The sequence below is a fragment of the Anomaloglossus baeobatrachus genome, chromosome 1 (assembly GCF_048569485.1).
Source record: "Anomaloglossus baeobatrachus isolate aAnoBae1 chromosome 1, aAnoBae1.hap1, whole genome shotgun sequence".
Lineage (NCBI taxonomy): Eukaryota > Metazoa > Chordata > Amphibia > Anura > Aromobatidae > Anomaloglossus > Anomaloglossus baeobatrachus.
The window spans coordinates 345,273,154-345,281,916 of record NC_134353.1 but is presented as its reverse complement, the minus strand read 5'-3'; positions in this window follow the sequence as shown (position 1 = coordinate 345,281,916).

Sequence of the window (8,763 nt, the reverse complement as noted above, 5' to 3'; positions counted from 1 at the left end):
CAGCGGTCCCCAAGAAGGACATCACCTGCTTCTTGGTCCTGGGGGTGGGCCAGGATGCGATGGCCTCCACTTTCTCAGGCTCGGGCTTCAGCGTTCCCCCACCTACCCGGTGACCGAGGTACTGGACCTCGCTCATGGCCAGCTGACACTTTCCCGGCTTGATGGTCAAACCTGCCCGGTGGATCCGCCTGAGCACCTGTGCTAGATGCTCTAGGTGGTCCTCCCAGGTGGGACTGAAGACGGCAATGTCATCCAGGTACGCGGCCGCGTACCCTTCAAGTCCCTTGAGCAGGGTGTTGACCATCCGCTGGAAAGTGGCAGGGGCATTCCTCATCCCGAATGGCATCACCGTGGACTCGTACAGTCCAAATGGGGTAATAAAGGCAGAGCGTTCCCTGGCCTTGCGAGTCAGGGGGATCTGCCAATATCCCCGGCTCAGGTCCATGATGGTCAGGTACTGAGCCCCGGCCAACTGATCGAGCAGGTCATCGATGCGTGGCATTGGGTACGCATCGGCGACCGTGACCGCATTGAGCCCCCTGTAGTCCACGCAGAACCGAGTGGTTCGGTCCTTCTTAGGGACGAGGACTACAGGCGAGGCCCAAGCGCTGTTGGATGCCTGGATCACCCCCAGCTTCAGCATCTCGTCAATCTCCTGGCGCATGTGTTGCTGCACCTCCAGGGAGACCCGATATGCTGAACGCCGGATCGGGGGATGATCCCCAGTGTCCACGTGATGGACAGCCAAGTCAGTCCTTCCGGGCTGGTTGGTAAACAACCCCCGGAAGGGGTGTAGGGTGGCCCACAGCTGGGACCGTTGGTCCTCCAAGAGCTGGTGGCCAACCTCCACATCCTCAATGGATCCGCCTGCCCTAACCTGGGCTAGCATATCCAAGAGGGTTTCCGCTTCTCCCTCCTCGGGCAGGTTGCACACGGGGAGCGCACATGCCTCCCGCTCATGATGTGCCTTCATCATGTTCGCATGGAAGGGCTTCCGCCTTCCACGGGCAGGGTCCAGGGTGACCAGGTACGTCACAGGGTTGAGCTGCTGGTACACGAGGTATGGGCCTTCCCAGGCTGCCTGAAGCTTGTCCTGTGGTACGGGGACCAGTACCCACACCTCTTGACCCACTTGGTAGGTCCTCTCACAAGCGTTCTGGTCGTACCAACGCTTCTGATCAGCCTGGGCTTGAGCCATATTGTCGTGTACCAGTTGCGTCAAGGCCTGCATTTTGTCCCGGAAGCGCATGACATACTCGATAACCGACACTCCAGGGGTGGCCAAATCCCCTTCCCAAGCCTCTTTCACCAGAGCCAGGGGGCCCCGCACACGTCGCCCGTACAGGAGCTCAAACGGTGAGAATCCTGTTGAGGCCTGTGGAACCTCCCGGTAAGCAAATAACAGGTGTGGGAGATACCGCTCCCAGTCACGCCCATGGGAGTCGACCAACATCTTAAGCATCTGCTTTAAGGTGCCATTGAACCGCTCGCACAGGCCATTAGTCTGTGGATGGTACGGGCTGGCCACCAGATGTCGCACCTGGACTTGCTTACAGAGGGTCTCCATCAGCTGGGACATGAATTGGGTCCCCCGGTCAGTGAGCATTTCCTGGGGAAAACCCACTCGGGAGAAAATCTCCAGCAATGCGGTGGCCACCTTGTCAGCCCGAATGGACGACAAGGCCACTGCTTCTGGGTACCGGGTGGCATAGTCCACTACCGTCAGTATGAAGCGTTTCCCGGAGCTGCTGGGGATGGCCAGCGGGCCGACCAGATCCACAGCCACCCTCCTGAAAGGCTCATCGATGATTGGCAGAGATACCAGTGGGGCTTTGGGGCGTGGCCCCGCCTTCCCCACTCTCTGACAGGTTTCACACGAACGGCAGTAGGCAGCCACATCGGCCCCCATTTTTGGCCAGTAGAAATGCTGGTTTAACCTGGCCTTGGTCTTAGCGATCCCTAGGTGTCCGGCCATCGGAATCTCATGTGCGATCCGCAACAACTCCGTCCGGAACGGATAGGGTACCACCAACTGTCGGTCCCTGGGCCACGCCTCCGGTGAACCCTGCTGGACCGTGGCCCGGTACAGCCGTCCTTGGTCCCAGACCACTCGCTCCGGGTCCGAGTCCGAGGGAGGCTGTGCCGCCTGCTCCTTAAGAGCTTTCAGGCTGTCGTCAGCTTCTAACGCTTCCTGAAACCCCTGACTAGATGTGGCCAGAATCGACGAGACTGTCACATCTTCGGTCAGTACCCCGGGACCTGTGTCCTGGCCTCCACCTGACTCGGCTGCCACTTGGTCAGAAGGGGAAGAGCTATCGGACCTCCGGGAGGCCCCTTGGCTTCCAGCACTCCCACTGCGGGTGACAGCGGCCACAGCCGCTGCGACCGTGGGTCGTGCCTGCTCCTCCTCCGTTCCTGACCAAGTCGCCGGTTCAGGCAGACCTACCTGGCTTCCTGACACCCCGGTTGTGGGGGAACCCTGCACCGAGATCTTACCTGGGAGCACTTCCGCTCCTGGACCGGCCCCAATCTCACCTGCCTGTTCCCCCCCTGCAGCAACAGAACCCCGCTGTGAAATCTCTGGGGACCCCACATTTGCTGTGGTAGCCCCCACCCCACACACTGGTCCTCCCCCTGCAGCACCCTGCTCTCTGCTTATCCCTGCAGAGGGCAACAGATCCCAGCTCACAGGCTGGTTACTTGTAGAGGCATTGTCACACCTTTCTCTGACCCCCTCCCCTGTCACAGCTGCAGCTGTGTGTGTGTCTATGGTGTCTGTGCAAGCAGAAATATCAGAGTTCACTCCCTCCTCCCTTACATCATTCATAGATAACACATTAACATTGTCAGGAGTCATGTCAGCACTGGCTGAAGGTTCAGCCTTTGGGGCGGGGCCAAACTGGGAGGTTATTTGCCCCAAATCTGTCCCAAGTAGCACGTTTGCAGGGATCCGATCAGTTACCCCCACCTCCCTCACCCCTCGCCCTGCGCCCCAGTCCACATAAATGTCAGCAACAGGCAGCGCCGGGTCAATGCCTCCAATCCCGGAGACAGCGAGGGTTTTTCCAGGGATCAAGTCTTGGGGGGACACCATCTCAGGCCGCACCAGAGTCACCTCCGCGGCGCTGTCTCGCAGTCCTATGGTCACAGACTGGCCGACGGTGACAGGTTGGAAGCTGTCCAGGGACCTACCACCACCCCCACCCACACAATACACCTTGGGCGGCCCTTGGGACGGGGACGGAGCCGGGGCCTTGGGACGCTGAGGGCACATGGCCTTGAAGTGTCCAGGTAGGTTGCACTGGTGGCACCGTCTTGGTTCTGCCACGGGCCTGGAGAGGGGAGTTGAGGGGGACACCCCCTGCAGTCTAGGGGCAGGTGGGGCAGTCGCAGAGTTCATCTTACCCCCTCTCCAGGTGCTGCTGGTGGCTGCTCTCCTGGCTTCAGGAGCCCGATTGTTGGTGTAGTCATCTGCCAGGGCAGCTGTAGCCGTGGATCCCTTTGGCTTCTGGTCTCGGATGAACTGGCGGAGATCCTCAGGGCAGTTCCACAAGAGTTGCTCCATGATGAACAAGTCCAGGATCTCCGGTCCGGTGGAAAGCTGCAGGCCTTGGGTCCAGTGGTCGGCAGCTCGGGCAAGTGCCCGCCTGTGGTCAGCCCAGGAGTCCTTTGGTCCCTTCTGCAGCGTCCGGAACTTCTTGCGGTAGGACTCCGGAGTGAGGTTGTACTGTTGGATCAGGGCCCGCTTGATGGTGTCGTAGCCCTGATCTGCCTCAGCAGGCAAGTCCCCAAGGATATCCAGGGCCTTACCCCTTAAACGGGGGGTCAGGTATTTGGCCCACTGATCCTTGTCCAGATGGTGCTGCAAGCAAGTCCGTTCAAAAGCAGTCAAGAAAGAGTCCAAGTCTCCATCCTTCTCCAGCACTGGGAAGTCCTCAACACGGACCTTTGGACGTTTGGTGTCTGGAAGGTCACGGGTGGCTGATGAGGGCCGGAGCTGAGCTAGCTGCAGCTGGTAGTTACGCTCTGCCTGGCGCTCTTCACGCGCTGCTTGCCGCTCACGCTCGGCCATGAGTTCCTTGTAGCCCTCCCGGTCTCCAGCCTGGCGTAGGGCCATAGCCATTTGAAGAAGGCTATCCGAGCCTCCCAGGCTCGGTGGAATGGCACGTGGTGATCTGCGGCCCGCTGCGGAGCCTGGTGATTCACTGTCCATTGCAGAGCGGAGGGCTGGCATCTGGCTCGTTGAGGACCCTTGGGTGAGCTGCTCCTCATTTTGTCCAGCAGTCCCAGGTTGTGCAATGTGCTCTGCAGAGCGGTTTTCTGGCGTCGAGCTCCTGGAGGACTCGTGGGCAACCTCCTCATTACTGCCCACAGCACCGTCCTCCCTCTCTTCGGCTCCTGCTTTAGCATTGGCCAGTTGCATAGCTCTGCTCCTGGTGCCATCAGCCATTCTTGCAGACTTTTGGTCACTGACACAGAACTGACACCTGATGCCTCCACACACCTTACAGTATCTGCACTCTGACACTCTAGTGTTGAGCTAGTCTGAAGACCCCAGCAGCCACAGCTGCTGCAGGCAGTCTTTAGTGTCTGGGAGTATGGGTCTCACACTCACACACACTATTATCTCGATCCCACCGCTTGCCACCAATATGTCACAAACCACCGGGGGGGGTCACTCAGAAATCCCCCGCGCTGGCTACCAGTACGTCACAATCGGGGGGTAACAAGTGGGGGTCACCCCTACTCTATACCTCCCGACCGACAGACAGAGCACGTGACGCGCTCTCTAGCGCCCCTCTTATAGTCAGGCCAATTATGGAATTGCCCGACAATAAGCAAGGAGGCCGCTATACTACTTATGCCGATTATGGAAGGGTCCCCGGTGAGAGTAAGGTATATATTCCCCCGACCTCCGCGGGCGGAATATATAATATCTTCCCGAATCTCACTGGCCTCCCCACAATAATCCTTGGCACAACTCGCTGCCACCAACCGCTTTACGGTAACTATTAGCCGAACACACAGACGTGGGATTCAAGATCGAGATAACAGAACAGCCCAAGATTAATTATATAATTTAATCGCCTAAAGCACACTAGAAACTACAATATATACAATAGGGAATCTACAGAATATACATATGTCAGAGTACAGTTACAGATAAAGCATGGTTTACAACAGGTATGCAATTCGATCAGTTACCTTGTGTGTCTGGCCACAGGGGGGCGCTGTAGACCAGGTTTCCCGGAACTCTCTCACAGGTCTGTCCCAACCAGGCCCCCGAGCAGAAGAACGCTGGAAAATGGCCGAAGTAGGGTTATCAACCTGGGCAGATCCAGGTCCCCTCCTACCTTAGTGACCTCACAGGGAAGCACTGCCACTCCCCCTGCATGGATCAGAATTATCCAGCAAAGGGGATTTTGGCTATAACTTTGCCTGGGAGCGTCGTAGGCAGACGCCAATGCTCTCATTGTGACAGTTATGAATTTAGCTACAGAACGAGGGGACTCATGACCTGTCTGCCAGTTCCCCATTGGCTGATATCACGCCTGGGGCATTTCCCAATGTCCTGCTCCCATAAAAAGGGGGTGCCGGCATCGTCCACATGCGGAGACACCATTTTTATGGTTGCCATATTTATCGGAAATATGGCTTGCGAGATATGAACCATTTTTTACTGGAGTCGTTCTGTCTGGCTATTTCCATAGCCTTGCTAACTAGCTAGCAGCTCCTACTACAGGGTGACGGCAGGGAGTCATCCTGTGTCCATTGTCCTAAAGCCACCTAATTTCCATATCACAGGACATGGCCATGGAGTTTGTTGCTAAACCAGTTGTGTGAAGGAAAGGGGGGTGACACCAGGAGAGGGCTTCCTGACATACTTGAATATCATGATTTATCGTCATATCTCCGGATTTACCTCACACCCACAATGTTTGTCTGCTATTTCATCCTTTTTCTCTGCTCGATTCTTAAAACTGAGCATAAACAAAACAGAATTCATTGTCTTTCCTCCTCCTCACTCAACCCCCCACCTGACATATCCATCAATGTCAATGGCTGCTCACTTTCCCCAGTGCCACGTGCTCGCTGCCTGGGAGTAATCCTAAACTCTAATCTCTCTTTCAAGCCACACATCCAAGCCCTCTTCACCTCCTGCCGCCTCCAACTCAAAAATGTTTCCGGATCCGTACATTCCTTTCCCAAGAAGCTGCAAAAACCCTAATACATGCCATTATTATCTCCCGCCTGGATTATTGCAACCTCTGTGGCCTCCCTTCTAACAGTCGCTACAATCTATTCTAAACTATGCTGCCCGGCTAATCCACCTGCCCCCCGCTACTCCCCTACCTTTCCTCTCTGCCAATCCCTTCACTGGCTTCCTATTGCCCAACGACTCCAGTTCAAAATCCTAACCATGACCTACAAAGCCATCCACAACCTGTCTCCTCCCTACATCTCTGACCTAGTCTCCTGGTACTTACCTGCACGTAACCTTCGATCCTCACAAGATCTCCTTCTCTACTCCCCTTTCATCTCCTCTTCCCACCATCGAATCCAAGATTTCTCCCGTGCCTCCCCCATACTCTGGAATGCTCTGCCACAACACATCAGACTCTTGATTACCTTGAAAAGCTTCAAAAGGAACCTGAAGACCCACCTCTTCCGACAAGCCTACAACCTGCCATAACCCTCAGCCTGATATAGCGCCTCACAACCAGCTCTACCCTCACCTACTGTATCCTCACCTATCCCTTGTAAACTGTGAGCCCTCGCGGGCAGGGACCTCTATCCTCCTGTACCAGTCTGTGCCTTGTATTGTTTATGATTATTGTACTTGTCCCTATTATGTATACCCCTTTCACATGTAAAGCGCCATGGAATTGATGGCGCTATAATAATAAATAATAATAATAATAAATAATAATATATATATATTGGGATATGTTTTGATATGTTAATGACTTACAGGGGACGTTAGTAATTTGATTGGTGATCAGTTATGTCCTTTTGACTATAAACATCATGTTTTGTGCCCTATATGTTGTGTTTGATGAAGACTGTATAATCGAAACGTCGCTGTCTGGCCTTGATGGATTAAAAATGAATTGATACTTTCACCCATTGGGACGCTGTTATTTTTCTTATATGGTATGTTTATTTCAAGTGGATCTCTTGAATTGGACGTGCGCCCCTGACTTGCTGAAGTTGTGTTTCTACACATTTGCATGTTTTTTGACCGCTAGGTGCTGCAAACTGCTTTTTCTTTCTGTCTGGTCTGTTATACCTTTCAACAACTCTACAGCAGTGTGCTGTTTGTCACCTAAAGAAATTTTTTTCACCATAGCCTGTTGCTGCTTCACCGAGCCAGTGCTACAGTGGTTGCAGACTGATATGGAAGATGTTCTCAGAGATGACAATTCAAAGATGGAGGGGGTGCTGCAACTGGTGTTGGAGGTGGGGAAAACCCAGATATTACTAAAGCCTGCAATCCTTGGTGTCGGTAGCACGTGTGCCGTGCCAGGGTCTGACTCTATCCCGGCCTCCAAAAGGTTCACCAGTGTGCTTTCAGGCAAATGTAGCATTCCTGGCCACAAGCACTAGTCCACGTGTTGCTAATTAATTGGACCTCCTAGTAACTTTGTCGTTGAGGGCACACATGATGTTATGGGACATTTTCCTCATGTGAGGCAGTGATGGAAAAAATGTGGCGGTTGGCGAACAAGTACCAAGAGTTGGCTGCTGGCCCTCTAAAAATTGAGTGAGGGCTAGCTCTTGGCCCTCTAAAATTATGAGTGAGGGCCAGCTGTTGGCACTCTTAGGCGGGCTTTACACGTTGCGACATCGCTGCCGATATATCGTAGGGGTCAAGTCGTTAGTGACGCACATCTGGCGCCGGTAGCGACATCGCAACGTGTAAATCCTAGGTGCGACGATGAACGAGCGCAGAAGCGTAAAATATCGCTGATCTGTGTCACATCGTTCATTTCCATAATGTCGCTGCTGCTGCAGATACGATGTTGTTTGTTGTTCCTGCAGCACCACACATCGCTGTGTGTGAAGCCGCAGGAACGACAAACATCTCCTTACCTGCGTCCACCAACAATGCGGAAGGAAGAAGGTGGGCGGGATGTTTTGTCCCACTCATCTCCACCCCTCCGCTTCTATTGGCCGGCAGCTTAGTGACGTTGTGGTGATGTCGAACGCACCTCCCCCTTGAGGGAGGGATTGTTCGGCGGTCACAGCGACATCGCCGACCAGGTATTTGCGTGTGAAGCTGCCGTAGCGATAATGTTCACTACGGCAGCTAGCACCAGATATTGCATATACGACGGGGACGGGTGCTATCGCGTTCGACATCGCTAGCAATTGCTAGTGATGTCGCAGCGTGTAAAGCACGCCTTAGAGTCATGAGTGACTGCCAGCTGCTGGTATGCTAAAATTGTGAGTGAGAGACATCTGCTGATCCTCTAAAAATGATGAGTGAAGGCCAGTTGCTGGCCCTCTAAAAATTATGACAGAGGGCTGACTGCTGACCCTCCAAAAATTATGAGTGAGGGCCAGCTGCTAGCCCTGTAAAAATTTTGAGCGAGTGCCACATCATGACTTTGTGGATATGGTGGAGGTGGAAGACAAGAAAAATACAAAAGAACAAGAACCATATACCCTTTTTTGGGTTTGAAGGAGAGTATGGGAATACACAGAGAAAAAAAAAAATATGTGAATTGGCTACATGTTCCGCTGTTGTCTTCCGCTGGA